The sequence below is a fragment of the Bufo gargarizans genome, chromosome 6, assembly GCF_014858855.1.
Source record: "Bufo gargarizans isolate SCDJY-AF-19 chromosome 6, ASM1485885v1, whole genome shotgun sequence".
NCBI lineage: Eukaryota > Metazoa > Chordata > Amphibia > Anura > Bufonidae > Bufo > Bufo gargarizans.
In genome coordinates, this window is record NC_058085.1 from 367,463,931 (window position 1) to 367,488,805 (window position 24,875).

The following is a 24,875-nucleotide window of genomic DNA, read 5'->3' on the forward strand; positions in this document are numbered from 1 at the left end:
TACTCCCCTTGTCATCTCACTACTGAGAGCAAATGCTGGAACCTGACTGGGGAGGATAACCATGAGGGTACCATCTATGGACCCCACCAAAGTGAACTTCTGACGTGTCTGATTGACAAGATCCACCATCATGCCTATCTATCTATACTACCTATGTGTGCATATGGAGGCCATATGCCAGGGTGTCCTCTACTTTGGATCTCCCCCTATTATACCAGTCAGAAGGCCCCCTCTAGGGTCAAAGACATATGGCCATTTCCTTCAGAAGCTTAGGGTGGTCCTGTTGTCTGCTAAGGCTGCCACCAAACATCCACCATGTCTTAAAGTATTAGCTTTGGCCCACCATTATGGAAGGTTGGTTGCAGAGGGTTGAGGGACCTACGAGCCAAATCGGTAAGAGGGATATGTCCTAAGAACAAATTCTCAATGCCATGCCACAAACTCTACCAGTGATTTCTGACATCCTAGGGTCACCATTATTTTGGTATTTGTGCACCTTTTATTTTAAACTGCCCAACTCGTTGCGTAGGTTTGGTGGCCACTGGTCAGCAGCAGGGGAGACTGTTAATCTCCAGTACTGTACAGATCCATTCCACAGAACAGCCTCAGTAGGTTAGACACAACACTTGATCCTAGACAAAATTCCAAGAACCAAGAGGGTTTTGTGAGGGCCACTGCACTAAGACTTCCCCTAGGTGGGGGTGGTGAAGTGACAACTGAAACCTTCAACTTATTAGAGCTGGCAAGACATGGTAACGGCGACAACCTCATCCAAATCCCAATTTTGGCACATGGACATCATCGAAGGGTTTCTCCCACCCAAGACGACCCTATATGAGCCAGGATCGAAATCCACACTATACAAGTGGCTCCCTTTCTAGTAGACCTGAACCACCCTTGTGTTACAAGAATGTCCACTCACCTTATTGTTGGCCACTACTACATTGCAGTGGTCGCCTGCTGTTTGCTGTGGGTGTCGGGGGGTGGCAACCGGGACTTGTTTGCAGTTTTTTTTAGTTATTCTCCACTTACTGGAGTGGACATCAGCTCTCCATGCCTCAACCTCCTGGATGGGCTTGTGCTTATACACAGCAGCCTATCGGAGGACACAGAGCTGAAGTCAAGAATGGAGGAGAGACAGAGCAGCAGGTTGGGCTGAGACGGAAGGTGCGTTCCCAACTTCCTTTACAGCTTAGGTGGGGTTCTGCTAAGGTAAGTCACTGATAGTTGTCCTAGTGGACCACAGCCAAACGGCAGGCAAGAGTGAAGACAATAAACAAACAGCAGGTAAGTACTACCAAAATGAACTGTTATAATTCTCATCTGGAATATACCTTTAAGGAAGAGTCAATAAGACTTCTGAGGCCTTTTGATCACAAGATGTAGAATATAAATTTGGCCACTAGAGGGTCCACTATCATTTTGACATCCTTGCTTTACAGCTGCTGTAAAATCAATGAATTGCAGGCAGAGAGCAGTAGTCACTGCAGGTGTTAGGGAGGGTTTGATGCATTATTTAACATGAAAAATACACCCGGCCTCAGCATTGTGCGTGCGTCATGACCCGAGCAGCTGAATGAAGAAGGACAGTTCCAAGGGGGTGAGTCATGCTGCAACGGGCAATACAGCTCTATAATGAATGCAGTGTGAAAGCATCAGCTACTGTCATTTGGACTCTACATGCAGAGGTATCAGAAGACGAGATTGGGTGGGATGAAGAGGTTTTGGAGGTAAACCCACCCTAGAGCTGGTTTCTGATGGATGTATTACAGCCCCTCCCCTGAGGATCTATGAACTGAGCGTAGCAGAACTCCCGGGGGTAAGGATGGCATACAGTACTGAAATCATACCAACATACAGTGACCAACTCACGGCCCCATACATAAAGTCATCTACATGTCTAAATAATACCGCTATACAGATAATACAAAGACTAATGGTCACAAACCTTTTGTGCTAGCAGTGTTATCTGTGGCACTAGCAAATGAGGCGCACTATGCGGCCACGCAGGTCGTACACACTTGAGGCCGCCTTTGGTTACTTAAGCTTATATTGGCATATACTCCCATCTGAATATTGACTGCAATTACCCTAATACCCCACACCCTGCATATTCAGAAGAGGGGCATGAAGATGAGATATAGGGAGCTGTTTGACGGCTCTTTACACAGTAAAGGTTCTTCGGCTAACTCAGGGGTGACTAACAAAATAGGGACTCTGTTGGGTCTAGGACTTTTTTGCCCCCCTTTTTTCACAGACCTGCTACGGTATTTTGTTACTAAGGGGAAGAAAATCCACGATGACCATACAAACAGACCCCTATACCTCAGCTTCCTGGATGTGACATAGAGGGATAGGATCATTTTCACCTGAGACAAGGATTTTGGTCGTCGCCCTAGTCCTTGTCATTATACCCTGGTCATAGCAGAATGGTTTGTAGCAAATATGGCCAGGGGTGGACTGAAACTTCAAGTGGCCCTGGAAAAAAATAAAACTAAAAGTGGCCCCATGTTGTAGATGGATCGAGACTGACCAAAGGTGGGGCAGCACAAGTAGGCAGGACCAACATAGGTAGGTGGGGCTAGCAGTACCTTAGTGCATCACAAAATACCGCCCCTGCAGAACCAAATATAGTACAGCACAATATACTGCCCCAGCAGAACCAAATACCACACTGCAGCACAAAATACTGCTGCCCCGCCTCCAGTATTTAACTGTATCACTGTCCAGAGGATGGCGATACAGTTGAATTCAGGAGGGCACCTGTAGATGCTGGCGAGGGCATAAGTAACAGATGCTCCTAGCATTAATTATTGTTGAGACCAACAGATCGTTATGTCCCCAGCCAGTAGATGTGAGGAGGCCCTCTGGGAGATTTCCCTAAAGGGTCTATGGCGAGTCCACCCCTGCGTGGGGCGCCCTTAGCTACACCCCTGCCGGACAGTGACAACTTCTCAAAAACACATCTAGAGAAGTTGTAGCGTGTTCTTCCCCATATTGCTGTGAGCATAGGTCTCCCTGGTTGGATAGAAGATTGGACCAACATGAGGAGGAGTGAGCATGAGGTCACCGCCTTCTGCAACGCATCACAGCGCTATATTTATCTACATTAACCCGACACGAGGCATGTGTGTGGCGGTGGCTGCTGTGTGTCTGCTAGCTTATAGGGTATACGGTGCTACCTAACGCCGCCTGATCTTATCCCTTCTCCAATCTGGCAGCCCGGCGCACGTCTTTCGCTTCACCTCTTTTATCCGTCAACTCATGACATGAACGGAGCGCAGCTGGAGACCAGGCGGTCATTATGGACAGAGTCGCCCGGGTGTCGTGGTGTACGAGAGGCGCGCTCTGAGTGTGTCAGTGTAGCACGCCGAGTGTGTGTGTATTCACTGGGTGTGTATTTTCTGCCTGCAGTGTTTCATGGTGAACTGGCTGAAACCAGACACAAGAGGCGGAGGAGGAGGGGGCGAGAAGAGGGGTGGGAGAAGGAGCGGAGCAGACGGCCAGGGACACCGAGAGGAGCACAGGGCTGACTCCCAGTATCATGCCGCGTTTGCAGATCGCATTCACAGTTTGAAAATCTTAACCCGACTGTAAAGATTTCAGATATAAAAAAGAAACAACACATATATGTAAATAGATAAATACCAAAAAATCCAGACTACGCACCTCCCCGAGACTAGAGACAGCTGGTATAAGTTATACGTCTTCCTGTATATAGTGATATGGACCATGCTGGTATAACCTGGGCATCTCCTGTATATAGTGATATGGACCATGCCGGTATAACCTGGGCATCTCCTGTATATATATAATTATATATGTACAGCTGGTATAAGTTATACATCTTCTTGTATATAGTGATATGGACCATGCTGGTATAACCTGGGCATCTCCTGTATATAATTATATATGTACAGCTGGTATAAGTTATACGTCTTCCTGTATATAGTGATATGGACCATGCTGGTATAACCTGGGCATCTCCTGTATATAGTGATATGGACCATGCCGGTATAACCTGGGCATCTCCTGTATATATATAATTATATATGTACAGCTGGTATAAGTTATACATCTTCTTGTATATAGTGATATGGACCATGCTGGTATAACCTGGGCATCTCCTGTATATAATTATATATGTACAGCTGGTATAAGTTATACATCTTCCTGTATATAGTGATATGGACCATGCTGGTATAACCTGGGCATCTCCTGTATATAATTATATATGTACAGCTGGTATAAGCTATACATCTTCCTGTATATAGTGATATGGAGCATGCTGGTATAACATGGGCATCTCCTGTATATACTGATTTGCACCATGCTGGTATAACCTGGGCAACTCCTGTATATAATTATATATGTACAGCTGGTATAAGCTATACACCTTCCTGTATATAGTGATGTGGAGCATGCTGGTATAACCTGGGCATCTCCTGTATATAATTATATATATACAGCTGGTATAAGTTATACATCTTCTTGTATATAGTGATATGGACCATGCTGGTATAACCTGGGTATCTCCTGTAGATAATTATATATGTACAGCTGGTATAAGTTATACATCTTCCTGTATATAGTGATATGGACCATGCTGGTATAACCTGGGCATCTCCTGTATATAATTATATATGTACAGCTGGTATAAGTTATACATCTTCCTGTATATAGTGATATGGACCATGCTGGTATAACCTGGGCATCTCCTGTATATAATTATATATGTACAGCTGGTATAAGTTATACATCTTCCTGTATATAGTGATATGGACCATGCTGGTATAACCTGGGCATCTCCTGTATATAATTATATTTGTGGTCAAGGCTCCGGGGGGAGTGCGGAACGAAGGAGGAGAAACTGGACGTGGTGGGACCTAACTGGCTAGTGGTGTGCCTTTAGCCATGTAACGCGGGTAGCCAAAAAAGGGGGCTAACCCGGGGAGTCTGAGTTAAGAGTAAGACTGGAAATGAGGGAGGGTAGGGTGGGACACTGCGCGATGCCTCGATGCCGACACCTGGGAGGAGAGCGTGGGGCCGGCTAAATACCCTATGCCCCTCCCACAAATGCAGGCTGGGAATCCAGCCTGCCATACTTGTGGTCAAGGCTCCGGGGGGAGTGCGGAACGAAGGAGGAGAAACTGGACGTGGTGGGACCTAACTGGCTAGTGGTGTGCCTTTAGCCATGTAACGCGGGTAGCCAAAAAAGGGGCAAAACATGGATTTAGGCAGTTTATTATCTGAGAATTTACAAGACCAAACTGGAAAAAGCTTTGGCGATCTCGACCCGTGGATGTGGGATGTAACGGGAAAAACATGAGGATTGCCATCGTATGACGTGAGCGGGAACGCCATGTTTGGAAGCTGCGGATGCGGCCCCTATCCGGAAAGAGTGTCCGGAGATGGAGGCAGCGTGGAACCCCAGACCTGAAACTATGGAACGAATGTGCCTGATGAACTGTGCGGATGTCAGTGAAAGCACGGGGAAAGGCAGTAAGGGGCTGTCGGGAGTTCTCTCGTGGAGAGTGGAGAGTAGCTGATTGAACACTGACACTGGGCACCAAGGATTGGACGAATTGAAATACTCGATCTGTACCGGTGGACCGACTTGGGAGGTTTTGGAGGAAAGTAGAGAGAAGGTGAAGTGGTCTGAACTACGACGGAGCTGACTGATTGCCGGCCCTGGGTTCTGGGCTGAGGTGCAGCAGAATTCCCCAGGCCTGAGGAACCCATAGAAGCTGAGATAGAGGGCAGCTTTGAGGATCAGACTTCGGAAAGGGCCAAAAGGACTGCCATCTAGGGCGGCAGAAATTTTTGGGAATAAATCCCCTGTGACTGGTTGTCTGGAGGGAGTGGAAGGAGAAGAGAGCTTCTGGATGCCTCTCAAGGCCGCCTTGACCGCCTGGGAGGAAAAGAAAGAGGTATGACTGGGATGACTGATCATGTGGTGGTGCTGGATGCCCGCTAGGTAAAGTCTGATGGTGTTGTGGGACAATCGGAGCTCCTTGTGGCAGTATGCCAGGAAGGCCAGGATGAAAGAGACTCTGACCCTGTCCCCCCTGGGATGAAGGTGTGCAAACCGCCTGAAGGTGTTCCACCCCATTAGATAGTTGCGGGCTGAATTGACCGAGAGTGACCTGCGGATGAGACCGTGGGCTGCGGAAATGTACTCCTCTAGTCCATGATCAGGGCTTCGAACCCTGGTGGGTTGATCCCGACTCTCTGTGCTCCCGGCATGATCTGAAAAAACAAATTGAAGTTTAAACGGGACAGAGCATCGGCTGCGGTATTTTTCTTGCTCTCTATGTGCCTGCAGGTGACATGGAAATTATTCTGGAGAGACAGCCAGGTGAGCTTACGGACCAGACGCATGACCTTTGGTGAGCTGGACCTACCCCTGGCGAGGATGTCGACGACTGCCTGGTTGTCGGTCATGAAGCACACCGGCCTGTTACTCCATGACTGCCCCCAGATGAGAGCGGCTGCGACTATGGGGTAGACCTCGAGCAGGGGAGAGGACCTGGCAGCCTCCTGGTCCGAAGAGACCTGCGTGGGCCAAGGACCCGCAAACCATTGGTCCCCGCAGATGGCCCCGAAACCGAGGGAAGCAGCAGCATCGGAGAAAACCAAGGGGGAGGCATCGTCCCACTGAGGAACGAAGAGGGAGATGCCATTCCAACTGGACAAAAATAGGGACCACATGGCCAGATCTGCCAACGCATCGCGTCCGAGGTGGATGAGGGCATGCTGATCAGAGGCTGTTGGGAGGAGTCTGAGCAGGCCGGCGGTGAATGATCTGCCCTGCGGCATGATCCTGGCGGCAAAGTTGAAGGACCCCAATAGAGACTGGAGTTCCAACTTTGACACCGTGCGGGTACCCACGAGCCTGGCCACTGAGTCCTTTAGCCTGCTTAATTTGTCCAGGGGAAGGCTGGCCTCCATTTTGACTGTGTCCAGGGTGATGCCCAGAAAGGTGATTACCCTGGAGGGGCCTTCCACCTTTGCTGGGGCCACTGGAACTTTCAGGCGACCGAACAGGCTGAGGAGGCTGTCCAGCCTGTCCGGGGCATGCTCGGGCTGCTCGATGAGCAAGAAGTCGTCCAGATAATGGATGACCCTCGGGCAGTGGACGTGATTGACCAGGACCCAGTGAAGTGCTTGGGCGAACTGGTCAAAGAGCCAAGGACTGCTCTTTGACCCGAACGTCAAGCGGGTGGCAAAATAATATTTTGCCCTCCATTTGATGCCGTAGAACTTCCACAGGTGAGGCAGGATAGGCAGCAACTTGAAGGCATCGGAGATGTCCGCTTTTGACAACCAAGCTCCTGCCCCGAACTGTAAGATGAGTTCCACGGCCTCGTCCAGTGGAGAGTACTGCATGGAGAATTCGTCCGACGGGACCAGGAAATTTAGGCTGGGGGTGCTGGATGCATGAGGAGCGGACAGGTCATAGATCAATCTCTTTTTATTGGAGGATTTTTTGGTCACCAAACCTATGGGGCTGACTCGGTACACAGGGAAAGGGGATTCAGCAAATGGACCGATCATGAAGCCCTTCTGTAACTCCGCCTCCAACAGTTCGTCCACCGCCCCGGGATCCGCCAGAGAAGAGAGAAGGTTGGGGCACTCATGAGTGGTCTGTGGAAGGGTGACTAGCCCTGTATGAAACCCCTCCGCAAAACCCTGTTTGAGGAACAGGACAAAACTGGGGTCATGATGTTGCTGGAGGAGGGAGAGTAACAGGTCAATGTTGACCCCGCCTAGTCATGGGCGTTTGGCCATGCGTTGGGAACAAGAGGACTGAGGATGGGCCCTAAAACAGATGGAGCAGATGTGCAAGGCTTTGCACTTATCGAAACTGCAGAAACCCAGGTTAAAGTTATTGCAAATCTGATTCTTCCCTAGAAAGGTGATGGGACGACCTAGTTTGTCCGTGGCGGGGTTGGGTTTCTGCGCTCCGGAGCTAAACATTGGCCTGGCAGGGGATGGGTTAGGGACATGGGGGCACCAGTCAGAAGAATGGAGAACTGACTGGCAACCGGCACAGGCTGGGGATTTCAGCCCGGCGAAATGCCTGCAAAAAATCTCCATGTCCAAAACCGCCCAGTTGGTGACATGCTGGTGCTGGAGGAACGCTGCTGCCGCTTTGGCGGAGAAGGACCGGTGATACTCATAAAAAGCGGAACCGCCATATTTGTATCCTAACTCGGTGACCTTGTACATGTATGTGTCCAGTTCCTCCCTGCGGTGGGGATGAATGGAACACACGATGTCCCGGTACAGGCTGAAGGTCAGCATGAATTCGGGGATGGTCAGCTTCTTATTGAGGCGGACGTCTTTGGACCTCAGTACCACTGACACATCACCGCAGGCGATTGTCCGGTTTTCGACCGTGTCATGGGTGGAGATCAGGATGGCGGCCAAATTGATGTCCTTCCCTGCCAGGATATCCCGCCTGATGCTCTCTGGTATGAAGAAAGCGGGGGCGATGTCGGGCGAAGCAAGGCTTGTACCTGGGGTGTTAGCGTGGGAAGTTGAAGGAACAGCTTCGGGCTCTGCGGGAGGAGGAGGCGTGGCAATCGTGTTCTCGACGGCCTGGAGCCTGGAGTCGATGTGTGATATTGAAGACGCCAGGTTGTTGATGGTTGCGTGGAGTTGGGTCAAGGAGAGCTGAATAGTTGACATGGAGACCAGGTCTTCGGAGGCTCCGGGTGGTTCGGGAGCCCTGGGTGACTGGGGAAAGAGCAGGCGATACAATTCCGCCTTTCGTGCTGATGCCGAGTGGCGGATCCCTTTCCTTTTGAGCTCGGCGACCAGCCTGGGGATGGTCCAGTGTCTGTAGGACGCGCGGCTGGCTGCCTCGGAGACCGCTGATTCTGGGATGGACATTGAGTCCTCAATGTCCGATACGTGAGACATGATATCGGGGAGAGGGCACGCCGTTTGAGTCGGACCCTGTTGGGAGGATCTGAATTGAAAAGACAAACTCATGCAAAAGAACCCCCAAAAAAGGGGGAAAAAATAAAATAAAAAATTTCCTTACCTTGAGCCAAGCGGAATTTTGGGGTGGAAAAAGGGAAACCTGGGAACGAGCAAAAAACCCGGGAAGGTCCACGGAGAGGGTGAGACTTTGCACCTCGTAACCTGGGATTTGTGAGTGAGGTGGAAATTTAACAGGTACCTGCGTGGAGAGGTACACCAACAACATTTCTGAAAACGGAACTTACGCGGATGACGATCAGGAAAAGAAGAACGAGACCTGAATAAGGGAAGAAAGAAATGACAACCTGAGCGGGTCAGGAATTAAACGAGAGTGATGGAACGTGCCGGATGATCGGACTGAAGACCCCATGGTGTGCCGGGAGATGGTTGCTGGAGAAGAAGAAGACGGTGCCATGGCCAAGTGGCCCTTATGAAGCCGTGATGGCAAGATGAAAAACGAGAATGGAGGTAGGTGAAGGACAAAACATGAAAAACAAAAAGGCCTGAGCGCGTGAGGAAATGAAGAAGCATGAGCTGCTTGACAGGTAACTGGAAAGAGTTGGGTCCTGTGAAACAAGACCGAAGGCCGAGATGCCTCTGGTGACGAGGCCTCAACTGGACGCCAAAGTGGAATCCTACCAGAGTGACGGCCAGTGAGGCGACATGACCCGCGCACGACAGCAACGGAGAGCCAAACGGGACCCGAGTGTGAGAGGTGAAGAGCCTGACCTGACCGTGATAGGTACACATGAAGCAGAAAAGAAGGCGTAACAGGACGGTGAGAGATGAGTTGAAACGTGGGTGAAACAAAGACAGGTGAAGGCCCTTGACGGGGATGGCCATGAAACTGAGTGAGTGTGGGAGTGTCAGGCAACCGGCCCTGAAAATCCGTGCGTGATGGGAAGGAGACAAGAACGGGGCCTGACAGGGCAGGCGGACATGAAAAACCTGAACGTACCAGGTGAACAGGACATGAAGAGTGACAGAAAACGAAAAGAACCCGAACGTATCAGGTGACAGGACACGAAGTGAAAACCGAACGTAACAGGAGACAGGACATGAAGCGAACCTGAACGTATCAGGTGGCAGGACGTGAGGAGTAACAGGACATGAAGGGAACCTGAATTCAAGGTGACTGGACAAGAGGAAAACCTGAACGTGTCAGGTGACAGTACATGAAAACGAACCTGAACGTATCAGGTGACGGGACATGAAAACGAGCCTGAACGTATCAGGTGACGAAAAACGAAGAGAACCTGACATATCAGGTGACCAGACACGAAACGAACCTGAACGTATCAGGTGACCAGACACGAAACGAACCTGAACGTATCAGGTGACAAGACAAGAAACGAACCTGAACGTATCAGGTGACAAGACAAGAAACGAACCTGAACGTATCAGGTGACAGGACGTGAAGAGTAATGGGACATGACGAGAACTTACTCAGGTGATGGGACACGAAAAAGAAACCTGAACGAATCAGGGGACAAGACACGGATATTTTGCGCGCCCAGGAACGGAGCCCGGCTGCAAACCCCCACAAGGCCGGGGGGCGTCGCTCAGGGGAATGCATCCGGGCTCCCAGCAGGGTGATCCCGGGCGTCAGACGCGCAGTCAGTCCCCCAGGAAGGGAATGGCGAGGCAGGGGTTAATGTGGCGGAGACAGTGTGCCTCCTGACAAATGGCTCAGAGACGCCCAGCAGTCTGAATGTCTGCACCGGTCAGCGGGTGATCTGGACGGAGGCACCCATGCTATGGCGGGATCCCATGCAGGATGGATCCTTCACCTGGACAAATTGGGGACTCCGCACCCACTAACCACAACAGACACCCAGACTGCCCTGACACGTATCTTAGAGACCGGACCCCCATGCCCCAGCGGGGAGAGTGATGAGGAGACCGGTCCCGAGAAACGGCGCAGGAGCGGGCGGGAGAGGAGGCGTGTCGTCCCGGCCGGGGTGGGATTCGAGGCAGCGGGCGGTCATGCGCAGATGCGGGCGATGGTGAGCGGCGAACTTCTCAAGCCCGGAGGAAGGCGTGGAGGCGCGCGGCAGACGGCGGCCGCGCAAGAACCCGACCTGCAAGAAGACGAAGGCACCGTGCCTACTTACCGACGCCGCAGAGGAGATCGACGGAGCCGGGAGACGCAGTCGCCGCTACACGCTGGAGCTGGGAGCCGGAACCGGAAGTCGCACAGGTAAGACGTCACACTGCGCGATGCCTCGATGCCGACACCTGGGAGGAGAGCGTGGGGCCGGCTAAATACCCTATGCCCCTCCCACAAATGCAGGCTGGGAATCCAGCCTGCCATACATATACAGCTGGTATAAGTAATACATCTTCTTGTATATAGTGATATGGACCATGCTGGTATAACCTGGGTATCTCCTGTATATAATTATATATGTGCAGCTGGTATTAGTTATACATCTTCTTGTATATAGTGATATGGAGCATGCTGGTATAACCTGGGCATCTCCTGTATATAGTTATATATGTACAGCTGGTATAAGTTACACATCTTCTTGTATATAGCGATGTGGACCACGCTGGTATAACCTGGGCATCTCCTGTATATAGTTATATATGTACGGCCGGTATTAGTTATACATCTTCTTGTATATAGTGATGTGGACCACGCTGGTATAACCTGGGCATCTCCTGTATATAATTATATATGTACAGCTGGTATAAGTTATACATCTTCTTGTATATAGTGATATGGACCATGCTGGTATAACCTGGGTATCTCCTGTATATAATTATATATGTGCAGCTGGTATTAGTTATACATCTTCTTGTATATAGTGATATGGACCACGCTGGTATAACCTGGGCATCTCCTGTATATAGTTATATATGTACAGCTGGTATAAGTTATACATCTTCTTGTATATAGTGATGTGGACCACGCTGGTATAACCTGGGTATCTCCTGTATATAATTATATATGTACAGCTGGTATAAGTTATACATCTTCTTGTATACAGTGATATGGACCATGCTGGTATAACCTGGGTATCTCCTGTATATAATTATATATGTACAGCTGGTATAAGTTATACATCTTCTTGTATACAGTGATATGGACCATGCTGGTATAACCTGGGTATCTCCTGTATATAATTATATATGTACAGCTGGTATAAGTTATACATCTTCTTGTATATAGTGATATGGAGCATGCTGGTATAACCTGGGCATCTCCTGTATATAATTATATATGTACAGCTGGTATAAGTTATACATCTTCTTGTATACAGTGATATGGACCATGCTGGTATAACCTGGGCATCTCCTGTATATAATTATATATGTACAGCTGGTATAAGTTATACATCTTCTTGTATATTGCGATGTGGACCATGCTGGTATAACCCGGGCATCTCAAACTTGAGAAATATCCGAATAGAGGTATTAATGACTTCACTGTACATTTTCAGGGGAGATAAGACTTGTAAATGCGTAATATAAAGTAATTTCGGATGCGCCTCTTGTCACAGCCGGACTGGTTTGACGGGTTGCACTCTCTCTAAACTCCTACACGTCATTAGGAAGAGATTAAATTATCTTCCCTGCCGTCTCACAGCCGATGCGTTAATACAATCTCATGTAATAACTTTATTTCCTCAAGGGAGGTGAAGGCGTCATGTGGGGGTGGGGGCATTTATGATTAGACAAGAGCTCCCATTCATTTCTATGAGGCAGACGGCAATAGCCGAGACAGCGCTCGGCTATGTTCGGCAGCCCCATAGAAATGAATGGAGGGTGGCTGCGCAACGCTCCGTTCTCATTGTAGGTGCGGGTCCCAGAGACCCGCACCTATCAGACAATAGGGGGGGGGGGGGGGGGCATATCCTAGCGAGATGGCAAAACCCCTGTAAAGAAAGGGGATGGGTGCTGAAATGTACAAATGTCCACCTTATATCGCCAGGAGGCGGTGCAGATGGCCACCCATTTTCCTCCGCAGTGCCCTCTACAGGGGAAATGAGGTATTACACGCAGGCTATTCCAAAGAATGGTCAACTGAGAAATACACAGTGAGGCCGATCATTGCCGATCGTTGATCATATCTTTTATGCAAGCATAAAATGCATCGATTGTTGACAGCACAAGCCTCAAGTAATGAGGGATGTGTCGCCGACGTAAACGAAAGTGTACGGTTACGCATCGCACCGACGATTACCCCATGTAAATAGGGCTAGATCAGCACCGATCGACCTGCTATAGCATCAGCGCTCGACGGGGAGCGTCAGTTTCGATGTCGTCTTCTTCCATGAAGTTCCTTTCAGTTTTATCCGAAAAAAACTGGGTGACAACCATCATGGCTGCCATTAGCGTACACACAGGGGTAGTCATCCAGCTTTCCCAGAGCCCTGAAATGGCAAGTCTGAAATACCCATATGCCCTAGAGATGCTTCTAGACTTTTTGCTTCCCGTCGCCCCCCCCCCTCCTCCCCCGTGCCATCGGAACTGGAAATGGGGATAAGAGCTCACGCACACAAACGTATTTTTCTTCCGTTCCGTTTTTTTTACAGGTCTGTAGGCGGAACCATTCATTTCAGTGGGGCTTGAAAAAAACGGAAATGACCCCGTGTGCATTGTGTCCGTATGTCCACATGACCGTTCTGCAAAAAAGATAGAACATGTCCTATTCTTGTCCGTTTTTGCGGACAGGGACAGGCATCGTTACAATGGATCCGCAAAAAAGAAATGGATGCAACACGGATGTCATCCGTTTTTTGTTTTTTTTTGTGCATGAGCCCTAAGGCTGCCCCCTGAGAGGAGGATCACCCCTAGGATGGTACCGCGCGGTCTCCCTTGCTCAGGAAGGGAAGATCGGCGGCCGTCATGGTTGTTACCCAGCTTTCCAAGAAACCGATGTAAGGGAAAGCCGAGCGTGGACGCCAGCATCGAAAAAAATAACAATTTGCCACGGACGAGTGCCCACGGAGGTGCCGGTCCCTGGGGCGAGCAGCTGTCGGCACGTGTGCACAGGACGGGAAGCGTCCAGCGGCTCTTCCCTCCGAAACCGTGCGCTCTGGAAATGATAGAGTTAAAAATGCAATACGCTGCACACCGCGAACGCCGCGCCAGCGCCATCTGCTTTGAACTCTTTCCTTTCCAGAGCACACACCTTCAAAGGGAACGCAATATTTCCTGGAGAGTATCCGCGGTAGATCGCGCCTTGGGCGGTTTCCTCCTATAATCCTCTTAGGGCACGGATGAGTAAGAGATATTCCTAAAATAACGCGGCACAATCGCGGGGAAGCCGGACGCCCCAAACAGCTGATGCGCGGTGCTTTTAACGACGTTATTGGAATGCTCTTGACGGTGAGGGGTTAATCCTGCCAATAGGGAATTTTAGGGAATTGCTAAGTAATTGCCTGGCGTCACGGCGCGCAGATATGTCGCCACCCAGGGCAGCGCGCCTGACATCACCCCAAACCGTACCCTGCCTTGTTTTGTCAGATGCGGTTGCTATGGTATGTGTGTCAGTGGGTGACCCTCCCAGCATGCTGTGCCTCCGGCGGGGGGCGGGCGTGGAGCGCGGTCACCAGACAGCTAGACATTGTATTCACAGATGCAGCAGAGCCGAGTGGGTTCTATGTAACATTGTAGACACTATACACTACACTGACGGCTACACTGACAGACTCCTCTCCCGCAGACATACTGACCCCATCGTAGGAAAACGTAGTAGGTTTTTGCCTGGGGTACCATAACCCTGTGTCAAAGGACACGTTCAGCTCTGCTACATTGGAAATTCTTCCTCTGTTACCAATGTAATAGGACTGACTACAGCAGTGTTTCCCAACTAGTATGCCTCCAGCTGTTGCAAAACTACAACTCCCAGCATGCCCGCACAACCAAAGACTGTCCGGGCATGCTGGGAGTTGTAGTTTTGCAACAGCTGGAGGCATACTGGTTGGGAAACACTGGACTACAGTATTGTTGGGCTAGGATGCGGTGGGTTTACCTGCAGTCCCACGTAAAATGATATGCTGTCGGCGCGGCTTGTGTCAGCTCTGCTACCTCGACTCACTCAAAGCTTTGGCACATGGACTATGTCAACCCAAAAAGCATGACAGCGCCATGAGCTGTGCCGACTGACAAACTCAGCACTGCTATACCTGTTTATAGGACTATTACAGAGAGATGGGTGGAACGTCAAGTCTCCGCACGCTGCTGCCCCGAAACCTGCCTGTAGCCTAGGCCAAGCTCCAGAACTGTGCAGAACTACAACTCCCAGCAGGATGCAGAGCTGAGGCTACTAGATGGGGGGGCTATTATGCCGGCACACAGGCTGTAGCTGGGGTGGGGGCTCCTGCTTGTTATACCCACCCTGTTCTGTAGACCTTTGTAGGACTACAAGTCCCAGCAGAGGGCGCCCTCCACCCCTGGCCTCACAGCAGCAGATGTTGGTGACGTGTCCCCTCCTGCCCTGATGATGTCACCATTGGATGCTGCTGCAGGGGAGGTGTGACTGCAGGCTGCAATGTGATTGGAGGAAATCAGGACACCTCACCCTGCCCCCCTCCATGCAGCTATCCACTGCTGCTGCTGCTGCACCCCCTCCGACTGCAGCCGCTCACTGACCAATGCCGGAGCCCGCTGTGCAGGGTCCACGTCGTGGGCAAGGGAGGCGCCCAGTCTGCAGCCGCCCTGAGCCCGGCCGGACTGCGGATGTATGAAGAGAATGACTGAGGCTATAGGCAAGGGCAGGGATAAGACTGCAAGCTCTTCAGGCCACACGTCGTGTCTGTGGGCTGCCAGCTGGAAGATGACCCCCATCCTCCACCCTATTGTGTCAGCATCATTACAGTTAGATATAGAGAGGTGTCACAGCGGCCTCTGGTGGCAGATGCGCGCACTGCGAATCCCGGATTGTCACAGCGGCCTCTGGTGGCAGATGCAGTGCACTGCGAATCCCGGATTGTCACAGCGGCCTCTGGTGGCAGATGCGTGCACTGCGAATCCTGGACTCTGGAGCGCTCCATCACCATGTGTCATTTCTAGGCACCAGGGCCTGGGTGTGACTGCTCCCCATCTCTCACTTCAGTCTGCACTTGTAGAAAGACCCCTTTCTCCTGATGTCAGGGTCTCCTCACCCAGTAGGTATTTATGGCCCATACTTACCGACAGTAAAAATTTGGACATTTAAGCCAGTGAAGCCCCTTTATGCTCCTACACTTTTCCTGTGTCTCTATATAGCCACACTTAGGCCTCGTCCACATTTCCGTTCTTCACTGACGTGTGCTGTCCGCATTTTCCACAGACAGCACACGTACCCATTGATTCAATAGTGTCTGTTCACAGTTCAGTATTTTTTTTACCGACCGCGGTTCAGTACAAAAAAAATAAAATCCCAGAGACGGGCACTACTTTGATCCGTGATGCGGACCAAGAACGCCCATAGAAGTCTATGGGTCAGTGGTGCGTCCGTTTTTCACTGAAAACTGATAGGAGAATCTTTGGAAATTAATTTTCACGGATTGTGTCACTGACACAGAAATGTGGACGAGGCCTTAAAGGGGTTTTCCAGATTTACGTAACTGAATCTTAAAGAAGGCTCCCCCTTCACACTATGCCTCTTCAAAAGAAAGCCGCCTCTACTGAAACCAAAGACGGCAGCCCTGGCCCCTACAGCATAAAGGGGGCCCCTTATGACATGTACCCTAATAGGAAAGCAAAGTTATAACGAAGTTTTGCATCTCACCTCCATATACTTTGTGTTTCAATTCATTTATTTTATTATAAATCTCTGCATGCTGCCAGTGAATGGAAGCAGCCATTGCCTTGATCCAGTTACAATGTATCAATGACGCTAACAGTTTGGAACCCAGAACTTTCCAGAGTTTTGAGCTGTTGTTGTGTCCGGTTAGCAGAGAGCTTGACTGACACACTGTAACAAACCCTCAGCCTCATGCTCAGGATAGAATAGCACTTAATACATATAGACCTTAGTATGCGTGACCCCTGACCCTAATTAACACTTGCCTGACCTGTCGCACAGGATTGCGGTGGTATTGGGGTCATCGGTGATGTTTGCTCCTTCTGGGATTATACATGCTCCAGGGCAGAGAGCTCCCAGTCACACGCCATTCATTACTGGCTCTTATTACTTCTGTCCTTCCATAATACCCTGCAGCACAAAGCCCTATACTGTCCTTTATGGATGGGAACTATAGCGGTATTCATCCTGAGCCTCCAGCTTCATGAATAGAATGACAGAACTGCAGTGAACACTGACATAAGCACATTCAGGCAGTAGGGGGCTCAATGATTAGTATTGTTACTATGTAGCATGAAAATGGGGGAGGTGTAGAGGAGAGAAGGGAAGTACCGTAGAGAGGCGGAGGATCTGGCCGGGCAGAGGCCGTGCATTTCTATGAAGCTTCGGTGACTCTGTGACCACAGCTGCTTCTGGGACACCTACACCTCGGATAAGTGGAGGTCAGGATCAAAGGGCTTAGTATTGTGAGGGGAGGTTCACACTGAGTTTTTTGGAGGAGGTTTTGAGGTCGTGGATCCAGCAGGAAGGAGAAGTAGACGTCCTTCCTTTATATTCCCGATTCCTTTCGAATCCACTTCTGGCTTCGACTTAAAAACCTGCAGGAAAATCTGACTCAAAACCTCCTCCAAAAAACTCTGTGTGAACCTCCCCTAACCCTGTATATTGTGACGGCATCCAACTGAAAAGGACACTTGTGGGTGGAGCCTTGCAAAGAGAGGGAGCTTCTCTCAACCAGTAAGGATCACAGCAACAGTCCTGATTGGCTGAGACGCAGACTCACCATGCTCCTCCCAGATGTCCTTTTCAGTTGGATACAGTCCTCCAGTCAGAAGAACAGCTTTTGCCAAGGGGATTAATTCTTCATTTAGGGCTTGTTCACATGACCGTATGTCTTATTCAGTATTTTGCGGGCTGTTTTTCACAGATCCGTTGTTCCGTTTTTTGTTTCCGTTGTGTTTCCGTTTCTGTTCCGTTTTTCTGTATGGCATATACAGTAATTACATAGAAAAAATTGGGCTGGGCATAACATTTTCAATAGATGGTTCCGCAAAAACGGAACGATACGGAAGACATACGGATGCATTTTAGTATGTGTTCCGTTTTTTTTTGCGGACCCATTGACTTGAACGGAGCTACGGAACGTGATTTGCGGGCAATAAAAGGACATGTTCTATCTTTCAACGGAACGGAAATATGGAAACAGAATGCATACGGAGTACATTCAGTTTTTTTGTGGAACCATTGAAATGAATGGTTCCGTATACGGACCGGAATGCAAAAAACGCCCCGTATACGGAACGCAAAAAACGTTCTTGTGAACGAGCCCTTAGTTTGGTCTGTCCTATAAAAAAAGCAGACAACCCCTGGGAGGAAGAAGGGAAGATTTATTTTTTTATCACTTTATCTGCACGCTCGCTCTATATACGTACACACCCGTAAGGAGGAGGAAATGCTGCAGCGTCCTGGACGGCGGCCATCTCACGCTCAATTACACTCCTCGTGGGCGCTGCAGTAACAATGTCCATGGCGCGGCTCCGTCTGCCAAAACTGCAGAACTGAACTGAAAATCTCCAAAGCCCAGGTTCACATTTCATCATCTTCCCATCTAGATGGAATCTGCACATGTCCTCCAGTCACATCCAGATCTGCATTTACAATCCCAGACGCCCCTGTATAGAGCATAGTCACACGTCATGCATGGCCTCACAGTGCACACAGCTAAACTAATGTCTGGCAGGACTGTGGACGACACCACGGCCGAGAAGGTTTTGAGTGCAGCTCTGGGTGTGACTAGAAAATAAGATATTAGGAAAGCAAACTAATTGCCAATTTCAAGACCTGAGCTAGGATTTATCCGCACAGCAGAAAATGGGAAGGATGATTATGCAAAACCTGCTATTTATGCACTTGCTAATGTAATGTGATTGTCCATATTACTTCCTTTGCTGTCTAGAATCATTTTTCCATCACATTATGCACTGCTCGTTTCCATGGTTACAGACCACCCTGCAATCTATCAGTGGTGGTCGTGCTTGCACACTATAGGAAAAGGCGCCAGCCTCTCTGGTGGCCGGGACCGTGGGAGTGCACAAAGGCTGGTGCTTTTTCCTAGACTGTGCCAGCACGACCACCACTGATGGATTGCAGGGTGGTCTGTGACCAGAGATCCTGGTCAGAGGTGGCCTCAGATCACCTCCTCTGAGGTTTTTCCTCCCCTCTTACAACATGCACTCTGACAGAGACACAGAGACACTGCAGCTGCATCCCCCTCCTCTCTCCTCCGCATTGTCTGCTGATTACTGTTCTATGGCTTCTTAGTGACTGTATTTAAGCTTTCTGGAATTATTCTTTCTAGCTCAATAAATAATAAACCAGAAGTCTAATAAAAACACTTCCACCGTCTCTATCATTCAATCAGCTCTATCTGTTACCGCAGCTTGTTGAATTTCCAGTTTGACAGCCATATTTGGACCTTGTTGGTTTGCATTTCTGACATACCTCTGTACTCATATGTTGGTGCAGTCACTGTGTACATACATGACTTATCCTGTACTGATCCTGAGCTACATCCTGTATTATACTCCAGAGCTGCACTCACTATTCTGCTGGTGCAGTCACTGTGTACATACATGACTTATCCTGTACTGATCCTGAGCTACATCCTGTATTATACTCCAGAGCTGCACTCACTATTCTGCTGGTGCAGTCACTGTGTACATACATTACTTATCCTGTACTGATCCTGAGTTACATCCTGTATTATACTCCAGAGCTGCACTCACTATTCTGCTGGTGCAGTCACTGTGTACATACATTACTTATCCTGTACTGATCCTGAGCTACATCTTGTATTATACTCCAGAGCTGCACTCACTATTCTGCTGGTGGAGTCACTGTGTACATACATTACTTATCCTGTACTGATCCTGAGTTACATCCTGTATTATACTCCAGAGCTGCACTCACTATTCTGCTGGTGCAGTCACTGTGTACATACATTACTTATCCTGAACTGATCCTGAGTTACATCCTGCATTATATTCCAGAGCTGCACTCACTATTCAGCTGGTGCAGTCACTGTGCACATACATTACATTACTTATCTTGTACTGATCCTGAGTTACATCCTGTATTATACTCCAGAGCTGCACTCACTATTCTGCTGGTGCAGTCACTGTGTACATACATTACATTACTTATCCTGTACTGATCCTGAGTTACATTCTGTATTATACTCCAGAGCTGCACTCACTATTCTGCTGGTGCAGTCACTGTGCACATACATTACTTATCCTGCACTGATCCTGTGTTACATCGTGTATTATACTCCAGAGCTGCACTCACTATTCTGCTGGTGCAGTCACTGTGTACATACATTACTTATCCTGTACTGATCCTGAGTTTTACATCAAGACACGGAGGCTCCTATTGCTTTCTCCTTCTTTACTGAACCACCAATAGCAGCAAAGAGAAAAAATTAACATACAGGGAACCATAGCAACCAATGTCCCTCCCCTCTGGCCCCTATAATAGGCCGCTCCTCCTATGGCTCTTCCTCTTTCTTTGCTGCTGCCAAGCTAAGTACACCTTTTATTCTCTGCTGTTGTAGCTTGTATTAGGTGTCTCTTTTGGGTTGCGCTGCGTACACTGGGTGACTAACCCTGTTGGCTGTACAGCGCTCCCCTTGCGTTTTCCTTACCCCTTGCTTTGCAGGTTAGGGGTTTTTGATCGCTGCGCTTATCCCTGCGCTTTAGGGTTATTCAGTCCGCGCCTTTGGGCGCCTTTTTGGCGCCATTAGGGCGTTTTTTCCCCATATTTTCTTTTTGTGATTGCCTCGTTTGTGCCTTGCACTTCGCTGGCCTGTCTCCCGCTCCCCCCCTGTATATATTTTTACCTCACTTGCTTCCGCGCGGCCCGAGGGTTGAGGGGCGGATCCTCCCTCTCGGTCTTCGGTGGCGCCATTTCCAGCGCTTCTCTTTTCCGGGTGGCCGCGAGATCTCGGCGGCCATCTTGGAAGCCCCCTGTGATCGGCCGGCCGCGTGATCTCGCGAGATCTCGGCGGCCATCTTAGTGAGGACAGCCACATTTCGCTGGCTTCTGGGGGCGGCCCTTTGGTACTTCCTGCTTCCGGTCACTCGTACTGGATCCCTGCGCGGTCGGCGGCTCCTGCTCCCCTGCTCTCTACGGTCTCAGGTGACCTCGGCCTCATAGTACAGTCTTGCCCCTTTTTGGTCCCAGCGCTGCCCCATTTAGGCATCAAACATGTCGGCCCCTACTCCACCTCCGATTGCCAGTCGCCCCCCCTCCTCCCCTGAGGGAATTAACCCCACTGATGCAGATGCTCAGGCCCTGGCTCTGCAGCGTTCGGTGTCTGACGCAATTATGGTAGCCATGGGCTCCATGTCGTCAGTTTTGTCTCAAACTATTGCCCAAGCTCTGTCAGCACACCCTGCTAGTGCGCCCTTGCTAGACCCCAGTACCGTACCGCAGCCTACCTCTATTGTTCCCCCTGTGTCACAGGGGACTTTGACCGGTGCGCATATTGCCACCCCAGAAACCGTGCTTAGGTCACGGAAAAGGGCCTCTTCCCGCCAGGCAGAACGGGCGCGGACTTGGAAAAGCGCTAGAGCGCAATCTCCAGAATTGTCTGGCTCTGATGGGGCTTCAGACGAGGAGGCATTTGCGGACGTGGATTATGAGGCGGAGGAGGAGGTCACCTCCCCAGTTCAGGGCCCCTCAGCTGCCGCTGCAGCGACCTCCTCTGCCAGGGATGTGGTGTCCCCTGTTAACGCTACCCACTCTGTAGCGGTTCTGGATGACTCAGGAGAACCTATGTTCGACCCTGAGTCCTTACATCATCCGCGTTCTGCGGAATGGCTCCCCTCCCCTCATGTGGGGGCTTACTTGGAACACTGGGTGCGTCACTCGCTCCCCCGCGAGGCACGCAATAAACTCAGGGCGGAGTGTCCCAGGCCATTAGTTCCCAATAAGGTGTGCGAGACCCCAATAGTGGATCCCAAGATGGCACAATTTCTGGCCAAAACTGGCTGGAACTCAAAAAAGGGACTGGATTCAGCGCTCCGCAGCTGCCAGGACAAGATTCTGGATGTCCTTGGTCCGCTGACCAAAATCTTAGAGTTGGCCGAATCAGCCAGGAATGAGGGATCCCCTATAGACCACGTGGAGTTACGAGGCTGGGCCCAGAGGGCCATCTGCCTTACTGGAAATGCCAATACTGCAGTGGCAATTGAAAGGCGCAAGTCTATTTTATTTAAAATAGACCCTAAACTAGCTAATTTAGCGCTCACTGAGGCAGGAAAGGAAGCCCAGGGTCTCCTTTTCGGCGAGTCCTTCATCAAGGACATGGGCCGTTTTGTGGGCACTTTTACTGCGCTCGATAAGGCCCAAAGTTCGATGCGCAGAGTGTTTCAGGGACGGGTCTCTCATAGGGCCGGCAGTGGTAGGGGCCGCCTGTCCGGCCGTGCAAATTTCCAGGCCCGTGGAGCGACCAGAGGCTCCGGTGGACATCGTCCTCAGTTCCAGGAACAACGCAACGCGTCTCCGTTCTTCACCACGAGAGGACAGCAATGGCGTTCTCGCTCCTTCCGGGGCAACCCGAGTCACCGCAGACCCTTGGGTAAGTGCTCCCCTGTTGGGGGATTCTATGGTACCTTGTGTAGGGGGCCGACTCCAGCTTTTTTCCCACGCTTGGAGCCTCATTACCGCGGATCCATGGGTGCTTGCCACGGTAAGGGGATTTCACGTAGAGCTCACGGGCTCCCCCTATCTGATTCCTTCCCCTCCGCTTGTTCCCCTGTCGCGCACGGATCGTGCGTTGGTGGACGCGGAATTGCAGTCCCTCAGGCAAAAGTTGGCGATAGAGCCTGCTCCCCCGGCATCGGTGGGTGTGATCAGCAACATCTTTCTTGTGCAGAAGAAAGACGGGCAGATGAGACCGGTCATCAACCTTCGCTCGTTGAATGCGGTAGTACGTTACCGTCATTTCAAGATGGAAGGGATCCATCTCCTTCGGGATTTGTTAATCCCTGGGGACTGGATGGTGAAGCTGGACCTGAAGGATGCGTACCTGACGGTCCCGGTGTCCGCTCTTTCCAGAGACCTGCTTCAGTTCCGGTGGCAGGGAGAGGTCTGGAGGTTCACCTGCCTGCCGTTCGGGCTGTCTTCAGCTCCCTGGTGTTTCACCAAGTTGCTGCGTCCGGTCGTGTCGTGGTTGAGGATTCGGGGTGTGCGTCTCATCATCTATCTGGACGACATCCTGTTGATGCACGAGTCCAGAGCGGGATTGCTGGAACATCTACGCTGGACGGCGGATCTGCTTTCGGGTCTCGGGTTCCTCCTCAACAGAGAGAAATCCTGCCTTACTCCGGCCCAGAGGATGGAGTTCCTAGGATTCACGGTGGATTCGCTCTCGGAGTCTCTCAGCCTGCCGACGGCAAAATTGCGGGCGATCCGCAAGGAGTTGAGACATGCTCTCCTCTCTCCCCATCTCTCGTTACGTCACCTGGCCCGCATTATCGGCTTGTTGGCCTCCTCCATTCAGGCGGTGTTCCCAGCCCCGCTGCATTACCAAGGCCCATCTTCGGACCGGTGCCTCCTTTGCGGACGCGGTGGTTCTGGACTCGGAAGCCCGGGAGGAACTGAGTTGGTGGATTGCCAACCTGGAAGCGTGGAACGGGAGAGCAATCTTCGGATCCCTGCCGGAGTTGACGATCGAATCGGACGCGAGCCTCCAGGGCTGGGGGGCCCATTGCAACGGGGTCTCCACTGGGGGTCCCTGGTCGGCGGAGGAATCCCTCCTGCACATCAATGCGTTGGAGCTCTTGGCGGGGTCCTTCGCTGTGAGGAGTTTCTCCAACGGGATCGCCAACGCGTGTATCCGGCTCCGGATGGACAACGTGTCGGCGGTCCGGTATGTCAACCGTCTGGGGGGTACTCGCTCGGCCACTTTGGCGCGTTTGGCCAAAGATTTTTGGTCGTTCTGCCTGTCCAGGGATATCATGGTGCAGGCGGAGTATTTGCCGGGGTTGAGCAACATTCAGGCGGATTGGAACTCTCGCTACCTGTCGGACGGCAGCGATTGGCAGTTGGATCCGCTGGTGTTCGCAGCGATTTCGGACTTATGGGGCCCAATGTCCGTCGATCTCTTCGCCTCCCGGCTCAACAGGCAGCTGACCCGGTTCTTCAGCTGGCGTCCGGACCCGGAAGCGATGGCGGTGGATGCTTTCCTCCAGGACTGGTCGGTGTCTCGCCTGTACGCGTTTCCTCCGTTCTCAATGATCCCGAGGACTCTCCTGCAGGTTCTCCGCCATCGGGCGGATCTGGTTCTGGTGGTCCCGTTCTGGGGATCCCAGGTTTGGTTCCCCTCATTGTTGAAGATTCTGGTGGAGGTTCCTGTTCTTCTCCCGAACCGGTTGGATCTCCTACGCAACCCTCAGGGTCTACTTCATCCCCTCCTCCTCGACGGATCCCTGCGGCTGCTGGCGTGCCGGATCTCCGGACACCTGGATCTTTCGAGGGAATTTCGGCTGCGACTCGACGACTATTGGACAGCGCGTGGGCTCCCGGCACCCGAAAGTCTTACCGGGCAGCCTGGAGAACTTGGGCTAATTGGTGCGTGGAACGGGACTTGGATCCCGTTTCGGCACCTGTAGCTGACCTGCTGCGTTTCCTCACCTCTCTCTTTGAGGCGGGGAAGGCTTATCGGACCATTAACCTTTTCAGGTCCGCTATTTCTTCTACCCACGAGGGCTACGCGGGTGTCGCGGCTGGTCAACATCCTTCTGTGTCTCGCCTCCTTCGGGGGGCTCGGTTGTCTCGTCCCCCTCGGCCTCGTTTTTCCACT